At 41.9% G+C, this 22,412-nt stretch overlaps 1 protein-coding gene across 2 annotated transcripts in view; it reads left to right on the forward strand.

The window, feature by feature from the left end:
• Nucleotides 1–22,412, forward strand: part of Opcml (opioid binding protein/cell adhesion molecule like) — a 1,139,977-nt gene that overhangs the window by 593,885 nt on the left and 523,680 nt on the right. The window lies entirely within an intron of this gene.

The following is a 22,412-nucleotide window of genomic DNA, read 5'->3' on the forward strand; positions in this document are numbered from 1 at the left end:
CAATAGTCACAAATAATATAAAATACCTTGGTGTGCCTCTAACTAAGGAAGTGAAAGATCTGTATGATAANAACTTCAAGTCTCTGAAGAAAGAAATTAAAGAAAATCTCAGAAAATGGAAAGATCTCCCATGCTCATGGATTGGCAGGTTCAATATAGTAAAAATGGCTATCTTGCCAAATGCAATCTACAGATTCAATGCAATCCCCATCAAAATTCCAACTCAATTCTTCAACGAATTAGAAAGGGCAATCTGCAAATTCATCTAGAATAACAAAAACCTAGGATAGCAAAAACTCTTTTCAAGGATAAAAGAACCTCTGGTGGAATCACCATGGCTGACCTAAAGCTGTACTACAGAGCAATTGTGATAAAAATCTGCTTGTTCTTAGAAGGCATCCCTTTCCTGGCCAATCTGATCCCTCCATGTCTCCTTGCAGGCTTGTCTCATCTGTTATTTCCTCTTCTGCACCTTCTTTGTGGCTTTCCACAGTCATAAGAAAGTTTCAACACAAGTTAAAGGGCAAATACAAAGCACTCTCCCAGCATCCCTGGCTTTTCATGTTGCTCTCATATTTCTGGACAGCTCTTTACTATAAACCACTTGAGAGATGGTTTACATCTTTTATGCTTCACCTCTAGTTGACTTTTAAATCCACCTTAATCTTGTGTTTCTTCCAAAGCTTTCTAATGTCTTGCAAGTCTAGTGAGGTGTGTTTGTCCTATATATCTAGCGTTTTTCTTTTTTCTTCTTTTCTTTTTTCTTTTTTTGCCTCCTGTGGCAGAATTTTCCATAAAATGTTGTCATTCTCTTTTTCGTAATTTCTCTACAACCTCTGTGGGACTCAAAAACAGCATTCCCTGTCCTCACTGGCTCCCAGGCATTTCCCTGCACTGTGCCTACTGATGGTCTCCAACATTCTGTCTCTGTCTTCTTTCTTTCAGCAGCATCATATTTTAGTTACACACATCTTACATTAAGAACCAGCTTTGTCCACCTATCACTCATGATTTCGCTCTTGTTTAAGACAGTTCTAATTCCAATATCAGAAACTGTCTGCAGTGGTCTCAGAACTGGTTGCTGTTGTTACATGGGTCTGTTCTTGGGCTTACTTTCCATCGTCCCTGAGCTTGATTGTGTCCTTTCTTCCTAGGCTTGGAGACTATAGTCCCCTCCACATGGTAACCAGTCACTTGACTCGTTACCTGCTCTCCTTTTCTACCAGGATTCATCAGAGTTTAACCAGTATGGCTAAAGTTGATGGAATTTAGTCCAGGCTGTTCGTTCTGATGCCTGGGCTTGGTGTGCATTTTTATTAGGAAGAGCAAGGGGTGGTCTCAGGCTTTGTTGTTAGGTTAGGGTATGGTTTTTCCCCCTTTATCTTTCATAATGAAGGGGAGCTGATCTTAAAGATCTAGAATATCTACCCCCTGGAGGAAGCAAGTTGAGGCAAACAGTGAAGTGCTATCAGGTAAATTGAAGTGAATTTTTTGGTATCTGCGCGCACTGGGAAATAGACTTTTTCAGATGTAATGATTGCCTCCCTGTCAGTCCTATGAAAGGTGCTGGCTGTGCTAAAATTAGGCAGAACCACATGACGTATGAGGCCCTACAATGATGAAAATATTCACATTTATTGATTTATTTCTATAGCATTATTTCACAAAGATTATGAGGAAATGTTTAAGCATTGCTCTAGGTGGGGATATATAATGATGATAGATAAAGAAAAAGTTCAGTCATGAGAAAAATAATAGGAGCCAAAGCTACCCAACCATGTACATAAAGAATTTAAATCCTGTAATGAATGTCTGTGAGCACTGTTGCAGCAGCCAGCTATCAAATGGTGGTGGAGACTTTCCTTCCTGCCATCCAGTAAACTTGATCACTGTGTGGTCTTCAGTTCTAGGGTATCTAGGCTAATGATATCTCTGGCCTATTGCAGGCCAGCTGACTCCGTAGGAGGCCTACAGATCCCTAACAGGTGTCTGCACTATGCCCAGACTGAAAGTCAACCCTGTATGGGATTCTCTACTTGGCTTATGCCAGGTATGGACATGGTGTTTTATTTAATTCTCACAAAAAATTAGTAAACCGGATTTTATCAACAGTGGAAAGAGCTAAGAAGAAGTTATAATGGCCATTGTGCGTGTGATTGTCCCAAGTTAAGTTCTCAGAGCTGGAGATCAGTGTCCAAGATGGCCATTAGGGAATTCTCTCTGGAGGAGAATCTTTGATAGGGACCTACCAGAACAGCATGATGTGGAGATGGAAGAAGGGAGAAGATAAGAGGTTAAGATGTGTTACAGTTCCATGGCAACCTTGGCCAACTGGAGCTGAATTCATCAGGACTATGGTGGAAGAAAGTGACCAGGCCTTTCCTCATTATCTTAGTTAGTCACTGGGAACATGTGGACTTTGGGACAGTGTACCTTTAGAATGAGGACATCCCCTTAGGTTGCCTTCTGACAGCAGTGCCCTGAAGAACACAAGCAGCTCACTTCTATGACCACAACCATTGTGAGAAAGGAATGTATTAGACATTCAAGGATTCATGGACTTAATCTTGAAGAATCCCTGTCTATCTGGGTGTTTGTTTTGTTTTCTCCTCAATGTCCATCCTTCTCTCCCACCTCCAGTAAAAAAAAAAAAAAAAAAAAAACCTGATGCCTGGAAAAAAAGTCACTTAAGTCAATTGTTTTAGGGCCCTCAGCTATAATAATGGAGTTGCAGCCTGAACTCTGGCTGTGTATTATTTTCTGATGCTGTGTTACACATGTAGTGGGAGATACAGAAAAACATAGGGGATGGCTAATCACCTAAAAATCCATATAAGGATACAAAAGTAACATTTTTGAGAAATAAGAAGGCAATACATTGTATATTATAATATAAGAAAATCAGGGATTTGAAGTGATTGGCCTGAGCTTGGATGTCTCCACTTTCAAGCTGTATGAATTTCAGCAAGGTCTATAATCTTTCCCAGCTTCAATCTTGCTATCTTCAAACTGGGCATAATAATACCTTCCTCTGTGGCCTACCAACCCCCCCAGCAGAATCCACACTAATATTACCTATGACCACATTTCCAATTGTCTAGATGCATCTTCCAGGGCATCCCATGACCTCAGAGCCACAAGAGGCCACAGAGGACCTGATCTGAGCTGGGGCTGGGAAAATTAAAAAAGAAGAGAAAGATGATGGGAACAGGCTGAGGGAGGATGAGTCTCTTAGTAAAAGTTCTTGGCTTTTCTGCTGCTGTTCCACAGAACCCCTCAGTCACGTGGATAGGTGCTCTTAGCTCATTTTCCAGAAGACCGTAGCTCAGAGTGATTTTGTAGATGACCATAAGAATGTACCTGATCTGTAAATTCTCTCTGCTAGTTCAAATGTTTCCATATATGTTCAGAGTCAACATGAGTCTGACGAGGACTATGAAGAAAGATCTCTTCCCCATTACCCTTGTTGTTATTTTTCCATCCTGTCTGAACCTCAAGGGTTTTCCTGAACTACTTTCTTCTCAGCACCCCATTGTGAGAAGGTCCTCATTTGCCCTACTCCCAGGAATCAACACAGAATGGTTTATCTGCTAGACTTGGAAACTTCCCTCCCTGACTGTGATCCCCTTGCAGAATGGTTTGTGCCTCGATCCTCAAGTGAACATTCACTGACTTAATCAATATTGAGGAGGAAAGAGTTCAACTGAATTCCAAGTGCATGATGAGTAGGTTCATGATATGGCTGGTGGCCCTGGATTCCAGGGAACCTAACCCTTACATACAGCTCAGAGACAGATAGAGTGAAGGCAGAGGCAGTGATCAAATGAAAATAATCAACAGGAACCGAAGACGCCACCACAATCACATCAGTAGCCATAATGCTGAAATGAGGCTCAGAAGAGTCAGAATTTACCAGCAGTGGGACCTTGGATACATCAGAACCCTTACATTTCCAAATAATGGAGGAAGCAGATTCGAAAGAACAAATATGCTAATGGGAAGAGCCACAGTCAGTGCTTCAGGACAACCTGTGGGGTCCTGCTCAAAGGTCATGCAAATTTGCAAGCAAAACCTCAGCACTATGAGCAAGGTATTGCACAGAATGGGTTTGGGGACTAGCATTCTATCAGAGGGAAATGCCTAAGGACACCAGTTATCCAATATCCCAAGGTACAGAGATTTCCCAACTCAACTGGAGCCAGTGATTATGTCTCTAAGGTTCTTAATGTGAGGTGGCTAAGGGCAAGACAGTCCTGACAGCCTGGGGCCAACACCCTGGGACCTACCTGGCAGTGCTCAGCTTCACAATGCAGATTTCTATGCCCTCTACCACACAGGTCTCCTGCTCTTATCTGGTTGAGAGAAATGACATTGGGCTTGCTTTTTCCCTATCAGGGGAAGAAGGGCTGATAGGAGTAGAGTCCTTCTAAGATGGGGTAGGCAAGGAGAAAAGCTAAGCTAGAAAGTCTTGATTTAAAGTAAATATTGGCCAAACTAAAATGAAGAATAAAAACCTGGAGACAGTTGCATGCCTGCCTGGTGATGAAGACTTAACAGAATTTCCTCCCTGAAAGGGCACCCAAACTAAGAGGAGTTTAGCCCACTGGCCATGGCTAGGGAGCAGAGTAGAAGGTGGGTGTAATGGAAGATTTGCACAATGAGAAGGAGGTATTTATAAAGAAATAAATGGCATGATATGTCTTTAATTTGCACCCCCCTGTGACAAACATGAAACTAATAGCTGGGTTTCCTTTGGACCACAGCTGTTGATTCTTTCACCATGGCCTAGACATCAAATCCTTTGCTCCAAGTCAGAGTAGAAATCACTTATTAGGTAAACTGCTGATGTATGAGAAAAATTAGTCTCATTACTTTGTGGGAGCGTGTTAATCACACAGGAATGTGCATTCACGAGCATACCCTGCAGTTGACTGTCTTCTGACAAGGGAAGGTGTTTGGGCCAAGAGAGTCCAGGTCTTCACTGAGTAAGGTGACATCAGTTTCCCCGCCTGGTTTGTCTTGGGAAATACTTAACCATAGCATTTCCTAAAATCGTTGAACACACTACTTCAAGCATCCAGCTAAGAGAGGGTCCCCCTATGGAGGAATGTCACTCCATGTCATTCAGCAAACACTGAAGGAGCACTAACCATCACACTTGGCACTGGGTATAGCAACAGACTTAAATTAGCAGAGAGTGTGTGTCCTGTATCCAATCAGGAAAACTGTATCATTTTGTGACTCTAGGAAGGAGCAGCAATTCACAGGAGGCCCATGGAAGACAGGTACTACTTTTGCTGAGGACATGAGAATGTTGCCCAGGGAGGAGGCAAGTGAACTGTGCCATGAGGATACGTTTCAAAGCCAATGGGAAAAGGAGGGCATGAAAAGGTAGAAGTAGTTTAGGCTGCAGCCAAAAGATACACGCACGTGAATATTTTTCTAGGAAGGTGTTTGTTTCAACCACAGCCACATATCTGTACCTTATGGAATTTGAAAATCTTAATGATTTCTGTGACAGGTAAGGAAACTGGAAAAAAGAGAGCCAAGGTGACCTTGCAAAGCCTGAAATGCTGACCTGTTGAGAGTCACTCCCTTAATGCGTGTGTCCGTAGCTTTATTGTGAGAGTTTCCTCATGGATGAGATGTACTTCTTTCTGTCCCTGTGCCAAGTATGGGCTGCTCCTCCTTTCTTTGCAAGTCTGCATTTCTCTTGACTTTTCCTCTTTCACTGCATCTATCTACCTACCAATCAGTCATTTCAACTCACATGAAGAAGGAGGTACTATGGAAGGCAATCTACTTGCTATTTGGATCGTATGCTCTTTAGAAGGACATATTTTTTATGTTAGCCATTCTTAAAATGGCCTTGTTTGTCCCTCCCATCCTTTAGTTCTCCCTTCCTTTATCTGTTTTCTTTTATGAGTTTGTGCTATTGAAGAACAAACCCTGGCTTTGTGCAGGCTGGAAAACTTCCCTCCTGCTGAGCTACGCTCCTGATCCCTCGCTCTTTCCACTATTTCTCTAATGTTTTATTTTAGAATAATTTCACATTTTCCATTTTCAAATACAAGACAGATATTTCATGTCTGCCTTCCTGTTGTGATATCCCACAACCCTAACACATTAAACACACACACACACACTCTCCCTCTCTCATACACACACACTTAATGCCACATACATACACATATACTTACACAAACACAATGCAAAGAGTCACATAGACAATACACAAACACACAGTCATACACACTCAATACATAAACACACACTCATACACACACTCAATGCCACAAGTAAATACACACACACACACACACATTTATTACTGATTTAACAGGCAAAAGCATTCAATTTTACATTCTAGCCATTTAAATATGTCTAAGAGTGTGAGTGTTTTAGAGCTGAGCAGACACTGGGGTACAGCTTGCTGTGTTGTTTATGTCTCTGTCTCAGTTTATCCAGAAAACTATTTTTAGTACTCTCTACCCAGCACCATTAGTTTGTGTTAATTAAGATGGGGATGATGGGGATTCGTGTTCGACAGACCCTTGCTACTTGCAAAAGAGTCACTCATGCCCTATTCAGGGGTCTGGAGAGCTGAGTCCCAATGGAGACTGCTAGTAGCCAGCAGCAAGGGAAGTTTATGGTACCCCCTGTCTCTCCTTCCTTCAAGCCCCTTGTGTCTAAGCCTCACTGAAGAATTACAAGGTTGTCCTCTGCAGAGCTGGTCCCCTGCATTTTCCACAGGCCCTCTGTGACATAGGCTGATTGCATTCACAAAGATGTCAGAGCAAATCACCACGTCTGGGAATTGTCAGGCAAACAATCTGTGGAATAAAACATGCCCATTGCCAAGGGGTGGGGGAGGTTAGCAAGGAGGATATCTTGACAGAGGAAGAGAGAAGTGTTGGATGGAAATTAGCAGCTGAAGGCTTGCAAAGGGAGAAGAGGCAGAGGGAGAGAGAAAAGGGAAGAGACAGGCAGATGGAGAGGGGGAGGGAGAGGGTGGAAAATAGACACAGCTTTATTTCACAGTCTTGCTTCACCCTCCGCCCAAGCAGCCTGTGCTTTTGCAGAGATCTTGTCTTGCCTCAGCTTGTCGTTCGTTCCCCTGCTGACCTCTGCCATTAGACTCCTGGACTCCCTCAAGCTCCCACTTCCACTACAACAGTTGTGCTTTTCTCCCACATGGGATTTCCGGTTTGTGCAGCAAGAAATGTTCTCTCTGCAAGAAGACAAGCTTCTTGCATACCCTTGCTGATCCGGATGGCTTGGGGCTCTGTAGATCTCTGCTCCTGACACCCTGATTGGGTCCATATCACTGACATCCCGATGGAATTAGAATTGCTGGCAAATGTGGAGTTATGCAGTCAAGATATATTAATGTATCTCTTTGATATAGTGTACAAGTTCAGTAAAGTATATGTTGTAAAGTAAGTGCTATGGATTGGATCTAAAGTGTCTTCCAAGTCCCATGTACAAAAGACATTTTGTACCATTCTGTGCCATTGGAAATCTACTAACAAAGGGTCAGGCTCTGCCTTGAAAGAAGAAACTGGTCCCCGCCCCCTGCCTGTCAATTGTGCTGCCATAGATCATAAGGATGCAGCCATGACCATGTGGTGTGGAATCTTGAAATCATAAGAGAAGACCTTTTCTCCTTTGATTTCTATGCCATAGGCATTCTGTTAGAGACACCAAATGCTAATACCGTGGCTGTGGCAGTAATGGGAAGAGCTACACTCTCTCTGTTCTGTTCTATAGCTCAGAGTTCAATCCTGATGATCGAGACAGACCTAAGCACTGTACCCACTGCAGTTGGAACAAGATAGAGGTGTGTTTCCCCAACTGCACTTTTTAATTGGTGACTGGAGTTTTGTCTTATCATATGAGTCTCTTGGATGGTTTGCCATTCTGGAACATAATGAGGGCAACTACCCAACTTCACTTAAAACAACAACAACAACAACAACAACAACAAACAAACAAACAAACAAACAAAAAAATAACAGAAATTACTATGAGTGTGAAGAACCCAGCCCAGCCTCTCTTCTCTTTCCCTCCTCCTCCTGAACACTGCCAGAGTGTGCCCTGAAAAGTCTCCTTCCAATTTCCTTCCTATCCCCCAGATTCAAGGTGCCACATTTAAATCTGGGCCATGTATTAGGGTCATGTGTAGATTCTGATTTTTTTTCTAAAGTAGATGTAGGTAAATTGAAGCTCTGAATAATTATGTCTCTTAAAGAGCTATTTTTGGTCTCTCTGTAGTCCATTTTCTTTTTCACTCTCTGTGGCATCTAACCCCTTGCTCTGTACCTCTTTGGAACCTCTTCCCCACTTATGAAAGGGAAAACAAATTGCACTTTGGATAAAATCCATTCTCACCAGCGTACTTCCTTTTTCTAAGCACTTTGTAATTTGAATTCTTTAAATGCTAAAGGTGGCTTTGTCTTTTGAGGCATTTGATTGGGCATTAGCTTGCCTGTGGTGGGGATATTGGGATGAGAGGATGGTAACTTTTCTTCTCTTTGCTTCTTAGTATGACCTTCTTAAAGGCACACTCCTTTTAATCCTTTTAGGACAGCTGCTTCAACGCTGTATGCAGACCCATGATCCTTGATTTTATGAGTCATTGTGAATAGGCAATGGTGCAGACATTCAGGGTGTTTCTGGTTTGATACTTTATATACAATATCAAGATTTAAGTCTACAGACTTTTGAAAAACAGGGTTCATCGGTGGGTGGGCCTCATCCAGTCAGTTGAGAGCCTAACTAGAAAGAACAAAGACAGGAGAGGAGAGAATTCTTTCAACAATTAACCCCATCACTCAAACTCCAACCCCATTTTCAACTATTCTTGGGTTTCTATCTTGTTAATCCATGCAGCAGATCATGGGTGTACAGTTTCCATAATCATGGTAGTGAGTCCCTTAAAATAAGTTGTTCTCTTTCCCTCCCTCTGTGTCCCTTCTGCCTGCCCCCCACCCTGCTGTGTGTGTGTCTATCTTTCATATATATGTATGAAAATTAAATAATTTTCTAAGTATGTGTGTATTGCTCTGTATGTTTATTGCAAATGTTGCTGACATTATCTGTACCTGTAAAATGCCCGTGGCTCTGTCCTCTGGTGAACCTTAGGTAATAGATAATTAGCACAACCCTGCTCCTTGCCTGTAGCCCCTTTCCTTCCCTTTATTTCACTTCCCATTTCCCATTTCCTTTCTCTAGGACTTTGTATTTCCAGATGCCCCATGAGTGGAGGGAGGATCAACAGTGTGTTCAAAACCCCATCCCCAGTCCTCCAGACGACATCTCCTACCACCAAGGACAAATTAGATCCTCAGGATTTGCAGAAACTGTTCTTGTGTTTCCAGTCTTCCTTACACTGATTCCATCTAGGTGCATGGCAAGAAAGAGATTTGAGAGAACTTAGAGAATTGCATGTAGGAGAGCAAATGATGAGACAGGAGTGGTAATACCAGTGTGCACTTCTGAAAAGTCTTTCTATGGATAGCTTACCTTTGACATTGCTATCATCTCATCTTTGACCTTAGTGATGCCATCTCTAAATGGGTAGGACTATATGCATAATTGTCCTGATGAGTTACATACCAGGGGCCACAGATTGGAAACAAATTCTAGAGTGGTGTGTGTGTGTGTGTGTGTGTGTGTTTGTGTGTGTGTGTCCAATGATGGTGATGGTGACAGGTTTAAAGTGTGATCAGGACCCCAGTGCCCAGCTAGGGTAAGAATCTACACAGGCATCAGAATGACAGGTGAACTACCCGAGACAACCTTACTTATAAAGTAACCTTCTGTTCATTCTGAAGTGATGTGTGTTACAATGGCTATATAAATCATAAGCTCCATTTCTGATAAATCTGGTTATGTTTTATTGACTAAAATTCTCGTATCTGAAGCCTATCTTCATTGTTTGTTAGCCATGTGGTAGCACCACCTGCTTTCTCCCATGATTAACTTCTCACAATACAAATAATAGTGTGTTCCAACATAGACATAGACAACAACCAAGCAGCCTTTAAAAGTACTGTCAATCTCAGCTCTACTACTATGAAAAAAGTCTTATCCGATGCCCAAATGATGAAAGAAAAATTGAGATTTTAGTATTTGGTATGTGAACCTTGAAAGTTAAAGTTTCTCTCAGACTCTTTGAGGTTATGTGTAAGAAGTATATGCTGTCTTTATTATCACTTGAAGGCACATATAGAAAGTCTACTGCAGACCAGGATCCATTTTGAGTATAGCAATAGCAATACAGCAGTGAACCATGAGGATCAAAAGAAAATAATTAGTGATTTCTTTCAAAAATAATAATAAATATTCTTTCCTCTTTGAATGTCTAAAGATTTGCATCCTAGGTAAGCCCAGATCCTATCCAGCTAACAATGATAATATGCACGTCCCTTGTCAACCTGATAGCCAAACATACCAATTTTAAAGCCTCCTGTTCCAAGAGTCTCATGGCTACCTCAAAATAAAAAAATACACACAATCCAAATTCAACATAGCCTTTAACAATTCCAATATAAAAGTCTAAAGTCCAAGTCTCCTCCAAAGGCTCAACAGGAATGTCTTAACTGTGAGCAGAGGTTACATACTTTGAATATACAATAATACAGAATAAATACTTTCATTCCAACAGGGACATGTAGAATCATAACAAAGAAAGACCAGAAGTAAACCCAGTATGGCAAACACTAAATCCTTAAGCTCTACCTTTAGGGTCTGAGGCTCAGGATGGATTTATCTAAATGGCTTGGATAGTCCCCACCTACTCAGCTCTACTTCTTACAGCATGTATAGCACCTCTTCACTCCATGCCTGTAACTGGCTTTAGCACACTTCTTATAGAACTTGCATCTCAGATATCCTGGGTTTGTCCTGCAATTTAGACATCACCTTCATAGCTTTGTACAATGGACTCTTTGGGATTCCTTTCAGAAAACAAAGAAGACAATCCTGCCACACAACATTTGTCTTCCCCACTCTTACCTCTAGCATGCTTACAAATGCAAAATCACCTAGTTAAAACTGGCAAATTCTACTGCCAGGTTAAAATGTGGCCAAGAGTGGCTCAAGATTTGAAACACTCCCCAAGACAGTTGTTTTCCAAAGTAAGAATATTCCTAATCATTTCTGGAAATATATAGAAGAAACCACGAATTTTTGTCTTTTGACCCTCATGGCTCATTGCTGTATTGTTATTGTTCACACTTAGAATGGGTCTTGGTCTGCTGTAGAATTTCCACACCTGTATTCAAGTGATAATAAAGGTCGTTGTGTACTGCTAACACATAACCTCCAAGAGTCTGATGGACATTTTGACTTTTTCTCACATACCAAATACAAAAATCTCCAAGTTTTCCTTTTCCTATCATTTTGGGCATTGGAAAAGACTTTTTTTCTTGAGTAAGGCCTTGAGCAGCACTCTCACCTTAAGTTCTGGTCTTTCAAGTGAATTTAGATAATCCCAAATTAGACCCATAGACAAGTGTGGAATCTCTCTCTTGGGATACCTTTTCCATTGTCCCAGTGCGGTGCTAGGTAGGATATTTGTCTAATCTCCTTAACAACTGTAACTGCTTTCTTTGAACCCAATCTGTCGGCAAGTTTATTTAAACTTCAGTTTTGACTCATCAAAGGACCAAAAACAATTTTATTTTCTCTGCTTGTGACTTTCTTTTACTGTGTACCTGGACAAAACTAGTGAGTAGGAGTGGGGTTGAGGGTAGGGGGATGACATCACTTGTCTTCTATCCTGTCTGAGATTTCCTTTGCCAAATGAGCAGTGATTTGTTTAAGCATCAAGTCTCACTCCAGCCCTCAGGATACAGGCAGATATAAGTAGCTCCTTTGATAGATTATAGTATGAGTGACCCTGTCCAGTTCCCAATCATGTCCTTGTCCCCATTTGAAACCTCATGAGCTGGTCTTCCTCTGTTTGTTTCCTCTCTGTACTCTAGTCTTCCAAACTCCCACCGGAATGGCCCCTCAAGCTCTGCTCACCTTCCAATCTTTTCCTAGGCCAAAGCTTCAAACACTTTCACATTCCTCCAGCAAATTGACCCCAAATATCCTAGAACCACATGCCGTGTTTATCACAACCATAGCCCTGCTTTTGGGTATGGGTTTTCTGTATTAGTTAGTCCTTTTGTTGCTGTGGCAAAATGCCCGTTAAAAGGCAATTTAAGACAGGGAGAGTTTATTTTATATAGTAGTTTGAGAATACAGACCTTCATGACAGGGAAGTCCTGGAGGCAGGACGTATGATCTTATCAGGCCATTATAGGACAACCAAGGAAACTCTGTCTGGAAAGTTTTCTAGGGACTGTCACTTAATTTAGATGGCCATATTGCAAACACCAAAGCATCTTGTGTCTATCTTAATCTTCTTGCATCATACTATAATTATTTATTTACTATTGTTGATCTATTTCTTCTATGAGGCTATTAAATTTGGACAGTAGCAGGTCATGATCCCTAATTCTCATCAAGGGGTAGCTAAGTTCCCCACACAGATAAATAATCTGGCTAGAGCCTGGGATGGGGGAGGATTCCCAGGAATCAATGGGGGTGACATTAGCTGAGACTTACAGTAGCAGGGATATGGAATATAAAGAGACAGGAACCCCATTGGAGCCATAGGGACACGAACACACCCACAAAACTTTCAACCCAAATTTATCCTGTTGACAAGAAATGCAGGGACTGAGCATGAAGCAGAGACTGAGGGAATGGGCAACTGATAACCAGTCTAACTTGAGACCCATCCTCTGGGCAAGCACCAATCCTCGACACTATTAATGATACTCTGTTATACTTATGAACAGGAACTTAGCATAACTGTTCTCTGAGAGGCTCCACCTAGCACCTGACTGAAACAGATGTAGATCCCTACAGCCAAACATTGGATGGAGCTTGAGGATTTTTATGGTGGAGTTGGTGGAAGAACTGAGGGCTCCCAAGGGATAGGAACTCCACAGAAGACCAACAAAATCAACTAACCTGGACCCTTGGGGGCTCCCCAGCACACATGGCTGGGCCTAGGTCACCTGCACATTCATAGCAGATGTGCAGCTTGGTATTCAAGTAGGTGCCCCAACAATTAGAGCAGGTGCTATCTCTAAAGCTGTGTGTGGACTATGTTCCCCTAACTGGGTTGCCTTGTCTGGCCTCAGTGGGAAAGGATGCCCCTAGCTGTGCAGAGATTTGATTTGCCAGGGTAGGGGGATACTCAAGTGGAGCCTCCACTGTCTCAGGTAATAAGGGGAGTAGGGAGGGACTGTGTGAGTGGGGAACTGGGAGGGGGCAGAGATCAGTAAATAAAAAATAAATAAGTGAATAAAAAAGAAAGAAAAGGAAAAAATGGTTAGCAAAACAGAAAACAGATTAACACCATAAGAAAAGTGTTTGGGCTCTCAGAACCGAGGAGGCTGAAGTTGTGAGGTTGAAAATTTCATGGCTAGCCTGGTCTTCATAGAGTTCTAATTCAGCTTTCCCATTGCCTCATAAATGCACTTATAAAAGATAGGCCTTGTCAGGGTCCTGTCAGTAAAATCTTTCTGGCATATGCAATAGATCTCTCTTGTGAGGCTAAGCCAGTGCCTGGCAAATACAGAAGTGGATGCTCACAGTCATCTATTGGATGGAGCACAGGGCCCCTAATGAAGGAGCTAGACAAAGAACCTAAGGAGCTAAAGGGGTCTGCAGCTCTATAGGAGGAACAACAATATGAACTAACCAGTACCCCCCAGAGCTGTGTCTCTAGTTGCATATGTAGCAGAGGATGGCCTAGTCGGCCATCAATGGGAGGAGAGACCCTTGGTATTGCCAAGATCATATGCCCCAGTACAGGGGAATGCCAGGACCAGGAAGCGGGAGTGGGTGGGTTAGGGAGCAGGGCAGGGGAAGGGAACAGGGGGCTTTGGGGATAGCATTTGAAATGTAAAGAAGAAAATATCTAATAAAAAAAAGATAGGCCTTAGGTAACTAACATTTACTATAATAGAAACACAAGTCCCAGAGGTATCTATTTATTTATTTTAAGTAAGAAGAGAGTAGAGCCCAGGTGAAGTGTTAGGCCAGGACATCTGCTTCATGAATAATATTCCCAGTGTGCCAAGCTCCATGGAAGATATTTTACGTCATCTTTTATTGCAGTTCAGAAAATAATATAACAGAATATTTTCCACATAATAATGAGGAAAGTTGAGCTTAGGAAAGTCTGTTCATCATAGGTCTCAATATTATGTTTTTGGTCTTCAATTTATAGAAATATATGAGATGTGACTGTAAAGTAATGAGGCTGATTGTTCTATAAGGCTGTGTAAATAGGTCCAAATCCTTGGTCTTTAGAGGGAGGTGCTCTAATGCAATTATGGTTCACTCTGTTGAAGAGTTTGGGAACCAAGAAAGAAGAGTGATACAGGAAGAATCTGTTACTGGGGATGACATTGGGTCTCTTTTGTCAAGTTTCTCAAATGTGATGATGTACTTCAGGTCAATGCAAGTGGATTAAGGAATATCTAGGAAGTTGGTACAAAAAAAGAAAGAGAGAAAGAAAGAGAGAAGGAAGGAAGGAAGGAAGGAAGGAAGGAAGGAAGGAAGGAAGGAAGGAAGGAAGGAAGAAACCTGGTTGTTGTAAGTGTGCCTGTAAGGGTGTTTCAGGGAGTGAGCAGGTGAGTGTCAGTTCTGCAGAGAACCATCTTCAGTGGTGCTAAGCAGCACCCAATGGACTTGGGACATATAACCAAATGGAGAAGAAAGGAAGATATTTGCCTCTGTGTCCTGAAACTGTAATATACCCATCTCTTCCATAGATAGCAAAAAACCATGAAGGCACTGTTAGCCTTTGGACTCTGTAACTTATAGAAGTAGGCTGTCTATATTTCCAGAACTACACTTTAGACCAGAACTCATATCACCTTCATTGTAGGACATTTGGATCTGGACCCAACCATATTATCCCCGTGTTATTATCTTCAGCTTTCAGGCAAAACCATATCCAAAACCTCAGCATTTGTCATTGTATGATCAAGCTCCTTAGCAAATCTCCTTTCACCTCTCCCTCCCCCTTTCCCCCTCCCTCTCCCCTCCCCCTCCCCCCTCTCCCCATTTCCCCTCCCTCTCCCCCTCCCTTTTCCCCCTCTCTCTGCCTGCCAGTCTGTCTTTCTAAACATTTGTCTGTCTGTCTTATCTGTTCATATAATTAACTCAGTCACTCTGGAGGAAACTGACTAATACACTTGGCCTTCTAGAGACTGTAACGAACAGACTTCAGCTCTCTCTTGCAGCAAATATTTGCAGAGCTCTTACTCTGTGCCAGGATCCTGCCTGTAGGAAAGGGATCAAGAGGAGCAAACACTTTGTTATCAGGGCCCCTACAGTTCTTATGGGAGATAGCGACTTGTGAAATACACTTGGAGACTTGGTATGGGTGAGGGGATCCAAGACTGATTTTGTAGCAGTTGCATTCCACAGCTGTCACTTGACTCTAATTTAGGGAAACTGATAGATTCCTCTCCACATGCAATTATGTGTCTTGTTTTACTATTAATGTGCTTGTTTTATGTTGATTTTAAATTAGCATTGTTGTTTTAATTTGTCCATTGATTATTTTGTTTTGTGTTTTCTTTGTTTTATCACTTTGGCATTAAAAATAGAGAAGAAAAATCAATTGTCTAGTAGATGCCATCATGCTGACTTCTGGCTTGGGATCTGCTATATATGTGGTGACACTCAGACCAAAGCCTGCAAGGAGCTTTTTTATTACTTTTTCTTTTTTCCTTTTTCTTTCTTTCTTTCTTTCTTTCTTTCTTTCTTTCTTTCTTTCTTTCTTTCTTTCTTTCTTTCTTTTTTTAATGCTTATTTGGAGATGAGGCATTGTTATGTCAACTAGGCCAGTCTCAAACTCTTAGGCTCACGTGACACTATCTTCTCAGCATCCTGAACTGCTGAGTGGCTATGATTATAGACACACACCATCAAGCCTAGCTAGCTACAAAGGATCTTTGCTAACACTGCCTATAGATGAACAAACACAAACTCACAAGCAAGTGACTTACCTCACATTTCAGATCTTAAATGGCAAGGCTCGGATTAAGGTCAGGCTTTTAATCCCTGACCAATGTGCCTTTTCCCTGATGTAGATAGATGTGTACTCTATGAAGAAGAATGTGGTGAAGTCTAGGAGGGAAAAAAAAAGACAAAGGTAGGATTAAACTCATCAGAAATTTTAGGTTAGTGGTGATAAGGAAAACCATTTAATATGCATTTTACTTGGGAAATATGCAAAAAGTAGTGAGAAATGATGTTTTCAACCATGGCTGGGCAGCTGTTGTAGAAGGATTGCTTTTGGATCCTGAGGACACAGACCCTACCTTTACCCACAGTTCACATGCAATTGTATTTTTTGCAACTTTTAGCCCCAAAATGAAGTTCAGTCACTTTTTAAAAGTATGTGTTCAAGTGTGCATGTATGTGGGGTCAAATTATAGATGTGTACATATATTTTAAAAAAAAAAAACTTTTGTCTTTCAAAAATAAGTGTCTCCACAGTTGCTTCTCTAATTCAGGTTTGAGACAGAGTCTTTCACTGACCCAGAGCTCAGTGATTAGATAGAAGTTACCTGTTAAGCCCCCATGGTCCTCCTGTGTCTGCATCCCCAGCTCTGGGATCAGAGTCATCCACTTCTGTACCTGGATTTTCATATGGGCGCTGCAATCCAACTTACCTGCTTGTGCTGTGAGCACTTTGTCAACTGATGCATCTCATTAGTCTAGCCAAGTCACCCTTACCATTCTGCTCATTAGCAACGCATTCCTACCCATGTCTATACCCATGTCCTGTGTCTCTCAGCAGCCTACACCATGGTATTTCCTCAGTTACCCTGTTCTCTGGGTCCACCTTATGTAGATGAGTTTCTGTGATACAAATATACCTCAAATTATGGGCTTCCTCTTTCATGCTTCTTCCAAATGCACACAGAGCAGCTGGGCACAACACTACTCTGATAAACACAAGCTGTAAGTTTTCCTCATTTCTGAATAACACACAGTTTGAAATTGCTTTAATGGCTGGATACAAATTTTATTATGGATCAGTTTGGCTATCTGTGTGGGGCCTTGAATTTCCCAACAGCAATCCACAACTAGGCAAGCTCTTTGAGGTAAAGCAGCTTAGTAATGATCTTGTAATTTTTTCATTTGGAAGTGGTGATTTCTATTTCTAAAATAGGCTATTCCTTAAAATGAAATAGAGAGAGAGAGAGAGACAGAGGGGGGAGAGGGATGGGGATGAGGAGGAGGAGAGAGAGAGAGACAGAGAGAGACAGAGAGAGAAAGAGAGATAGGCAGACACACACACACACACACACACACACACACACACACACACGACATTTCTTGCAAATGTGTTGGCCTTGATTGTTTTTTTTTTTTTTACAGCTTATTTGTCCACAGAGGCACTTCAGAGAAGAAACCAGTTATATCAAAGGATAGTACTTTTTCTTTTGTTAAATAAAGACTAGCATCATGGAAGAATGGTCAGTCTATGCAGTGTGTCATTTTACATTGTTCTGGATTGCATTAAGAAGTCCTAAATTCATATGTGGAAGTCCAAACCATCAATGTGTCAGTATTTGGAGGTGGGGCTTTCAGAAGGTGATTACAGTTACTTAGGTATGGATATAAAAGTGATCCTGACTCTATGGAACTGTTGGTTTTGTAACAAAGAGAGCAGCATAGTCTGTGTGCCATGGATACACATACAGCCAGGAGGTAGCTGTCAGAATCCAGGAGGAGAGCCCTCCTCAGCGATCTCAGACTTCTAAGGTAAAGAATTATAAGAGGGAAGTTTCTCTTGTTGAAGCCACCAGTGTGTAGATTTGCTTTGACAGCCTGAGATGGCTAGGTTAGACCCTCATAAACACTGTACAAATGTATTGGTATCATGCCTGCATTTATAGAGATGCAAGCTGGAGGCTAGTTTAGCTAAGCAACAGAAGTAACGTTGCACAGATGGTGGGCTGTTGAGGTGGGAGTCAGTCTAGCCTCTAACTGCAGTGCCCCAAACCCTTTTATCCACGAGATACCATAAAATAGAGGCTTTTCCTTGCTCTGAATCACAGCCAGGAGGTTACAATGGAGTTTGTGGTCCTAAATCTGAGTCCTTCCACTTACATTATAAATGAGCAACATTCCAGTTTCTTAACAAATAGTGATAGCACCATGTTAGACTCTACTCTGTAGAGATGAGATGTGATCAAGCAGGCAAGAAGCACTGAGATGCCAGCAGTTAAGTGGCTATCACAGGTCAGACAGGATGTAATGCAATAGTCGGTTTTTAAGGTACAGGCTAAGGCATGGGAGCCTTTAGGTCCAGTAAAGATGCTTTGACTGTTTTGTCCCTATGACATATCCACAAAGGAGAACTTTAATGCCCTTTAAAAATAGCAAAAAGGAAAGCATGTTGAGGATGAGAAAAAAATGGTGTTGCCCCCAGTTCTCCGCTGATCCTTCAGGCTCTTCCTTCTTGTTCCATCCTGACATCTGCAATAGGCTGTCGTCTCCTCAAACCCATTGCCTTCAGGATATTCTTTTTCTATCCATATTACAGAGAGTTGCACTTGCTAGCTATCAAAATCACTCTTAATTCTTTTCCTTTACTCCACCCCAAAATCCAAATGTGGGGCCAATCTTAGCTATTGCATTTGCCCCTTTCCTTTCCTTTCGCCTTGGATGCTACTATTCCCATTGCCATTGCTGTTCCCATTCTCCTACTCTTTGGGTACTCCTGCAATCCATTCTCTAGCCTACAGCATGGTCAAAGCATCTGAAACATTTCATCTCTTAGATCCTGGTACTTGCCTGCTGAAAGTCTCTGAAGTTATTGCACTGAATTTAAAATTAAATCCTTATACAGTTTCCGTGGTGCCTATGATCCAATGATTTCATGCCTTCTGCTTTCACCTAAAGCTCGTCTGCCAGTCACCTCACAACAGCCATCTTCATGGCCCGATTTGGCTGGATCCAGTAGTCAATCAGGTCTCCCTTCGGATGTCACCTCTGCAAAGATGCTTTCTCTAACTAACTAACTTATCCTTTCCATCCCGTCAACTCCCATAACACTTTTTTTATAGCACATTGCCCAATCTAAATATGTCTATTTACTTATTTTTCATGATCTCTTTTCTCACCTCAATACTTATTCACACCCTTGCAGGAAGGCATATAAAAATATTTGTGTTATTAATGGGCTACTGCATCTCCAGTCCTTTAAAGACTGCCCACCATAAAATAGACGTGGAATCATATTTACAGATTAGTAAGTGGTTTAATGTGTGAGCAAATTGGAAATAGTGCTAGAGGGTTTTCAAAGGGAAAAAATACTGAGACAGGGTCTCCTGCAGCTCAGGGTGGCCTCAAACTCACTATATAGCAGAGAATGAAGTTGACTTTCTAAATTTCATTGTTCTACTCTCCTTGTGCTTAGATTACAGGCAGCTGTCACTGTGCCCAGACTATGTGATGTTGGGATCAAACCTAGGGATTCCTGTGTGATAGGCAAACACTCTACTCACTGAACTATCTCCCTATATTCTTTTTCCAGAGTTAAGAGATTTTGTAATTTAAATTTTTTTTTATTTGCCTTGGTTATCTACTGCTATGTGATACATGAAGAGGCAGTTTGCACAGCCTAGAATACCACTTTGAAACACACACACACACACCTTATGCATACATGACATGCAGAATGCAGCAGGTGTAGCAGTACACAGAAACCTTGAAGTATTAGGAGCCAGATACTGTTTAGGTTCTGGGCAGAAGTTGCCTGACAGTCTTACACAGTGTTTTTGCTGACTGGTTGTCCTTCTGTGACATGAGGCAAGGACCCACTTGTACTGGGTTATCTTCTCAAGAGGCAAGTGAGATTCTATCACCAACCACAGTTTACACCTAAGTAGGAAAACAATGGGAACATCATCTCACCATCTGATTTCATCAGGTTTAACCAAACATCATTAGGCTGTGCCATGCATTTTCTTGCTAGGATGCTTCTTCCTCTAACCTAGGTTCTCTGGGCCACTCAATCTGTAGGCTGCAGATATCACCTGCTGGTTCAAGTTGCCTCCTGTCACTAGAGTTCTTTTCTGGAAGCCACCAGAACTCTTTACAGCCTTTCTTTCCATCTACTTTCCTCCATCTCTCAAAATCTGCTTTTCTTCAGTCTTTCACAGCTATTTCTCTCCAGGTAGCTAGTTATCTTGCCCTGTGTGGACTATAGCCCCTGAAATCTGGATCTTGTCATAAGTAACAAAGGTTGTGTAGGTAAGTTGACCCTCTCCCTTGTTCAGGGGGTTTTATGACATTTCCCTCAAGCCTTTCTCCATGTCACCTGTTATTACATAAAAATACATGTTGTGCTATAGAACCATAAAGTATATTAATGATAGTTCCCAGCCTTCACAGCATTAACTGCATCTATAGGTTTAATCCAAATCAATCTCCTCCATACATGTATTTGATTAGACCTTTCTACTCCCAGAGATACTGGCTCTCCAAGCCTGCTTCATTCCTGGATGGAAGAACCTCTTTCTCTAATCTTCCCAGACCAAGAGACTACTTCTTACCTTAAGCCAGGACCAAGCTATCACCCACAGAACCTGCCAACCCCCATATGTAACCCAGTTTTCCCATCCTTCCTTGCCCAACCCCTCCCATGGAAACCATAAGAAAGCCTCTTGCCACATTTCTTCTTACTTTCTATATCTCCAGACCAACCCTGGAGATGTCACTGGGTGATATGGCCCTTCTCTTGGGGACTATAAAGAATACACTCTTCTTTTAAGGTTCTGTGCCCTGGTCACCTTCTCTGTTTTGATTAATTACTCTTCCAGCTCTAATTAGACACAGTTATGCTCTCTACCCTTTGGATGAGATAGGTATTATTTGGTATGAGTTGCACAGAGATGGAGACATGAGAACTCGTCGATATTTGAACAGAAAACCCAGCTTCAAAGCCAGTATTCCATATGATAAATTGTCTCTACATATAAATTCATATATCCAAGAAGGCGTAATTAGAAGCCTATCCTATCATTGCCAGGGGTCAAAGCTTTTCCCAGAATATTCCTGGCACAAATTGTTTAATTGTATTCATTGTAAACCTCAACTCTGTTTCCTTTGCCCATACAGACAAGATATTTACAGTGTCTTCCTTGACTCAAAAGTTTGTGGATTCAGATTTATTCTGTCACAGAGACTAAGCTAGGAGCTGTGGTGACAGGAGAGTATAGAGCCAGGCCTCTGGTCTTTCAGTCCCCAGAAGCCTTTACTTGGAGGAAGGTAGCCTGGTAAACAGTAACTTTCTTAGGTTGTTACTTCACAGGCACAAGCCTCAGTGTGTGTTATTGAGGACTCATCTCCACGTCAGCTCATCTCTGCTTCCGGTCTTCACCAGCCTCAGTCATCCTCGTCCCATCTGGAACCTTGCACATGTTTCTTCTTTCTTCACATTTCCAATAACTCTTCCTATCTCCAGCCACCTTTCCTGAGTTGATGCAGCAATGGCCTCACCCTTGCTTCCTGATAAGAAATCAGACCAACAGGTGTCTGAGAAGATCTGAGGAGGATATGACTGAGCAGCAGGGACAGAGGACCTGGGACCTACCTTCTGACCAGGCTCGGCTTATGTCCTCACCCCTAAACAAGATACAGGTTCGGTGACAAGAAGTTCTAAGCACAGGGTCTCATTGTCACCTTACAGGGTAACACATGTAAGAGCCTTTCTAGCTGTTGATTCTGGATCTCAGCATCACAGGGTCCAGAGGATTATGTATACAGAGAAAGCTCAGATTGTTTTCTGGAAGAAGAACATGTATCAAAACTAGTGGGTGTTTCCTCAGCTTTCTTGGGTGTAGGGGAGTGTAGAAGCTGGAGGAGCAGTGGTAATCCCAAAATACTGGGGGTATTCCCCAAATACTGGTAGTGCTCCCAGTATCACCCAATCCCTGACTGCACAATTTCTTCTCTCAGCCTTGCAGCCCAAAACCTCATGAAGGAGTCTTGCCTCCCATTCCCTTCTGAGTAGTACTTGTTCTCCCAATATAATTTTCACTATAGTTGATAAGACTAGCGACAAGTACTCTATCCTTCCAAGGTAAGATGTTCTAATTAAAAATTTTAAGCCTAAAACATGTACATGAGCTAAGCATTTTTACAAGTGGGATTGGGGCACTATTCCTTTTTTTTTTGGCTCAGTCCCTTGGAAATGAAACAGGTAGGATGCCTTTGTATCCTTCAGCAAGTAAAGTAATAAACATGAAGAGCTTAATGCTTATTTTTGAATTACATTTCATTTTAGCAATTGTGTGGAGCCCTGCCTA

This window comes from Mus caroli, chromosome 9 (assembly GCF_900094665.2).
Source record: "Mus caroli chromosome 9, CAROLI_EIJ_v1.1, whole genome shotgun sequence".
Classification (NCBI taxonomy): domain Eukaryota; kingdom Metazoa; phylum Chordata; class Mammalia; order Rodentia; family Muridae; genus Mus; species Mus caroli.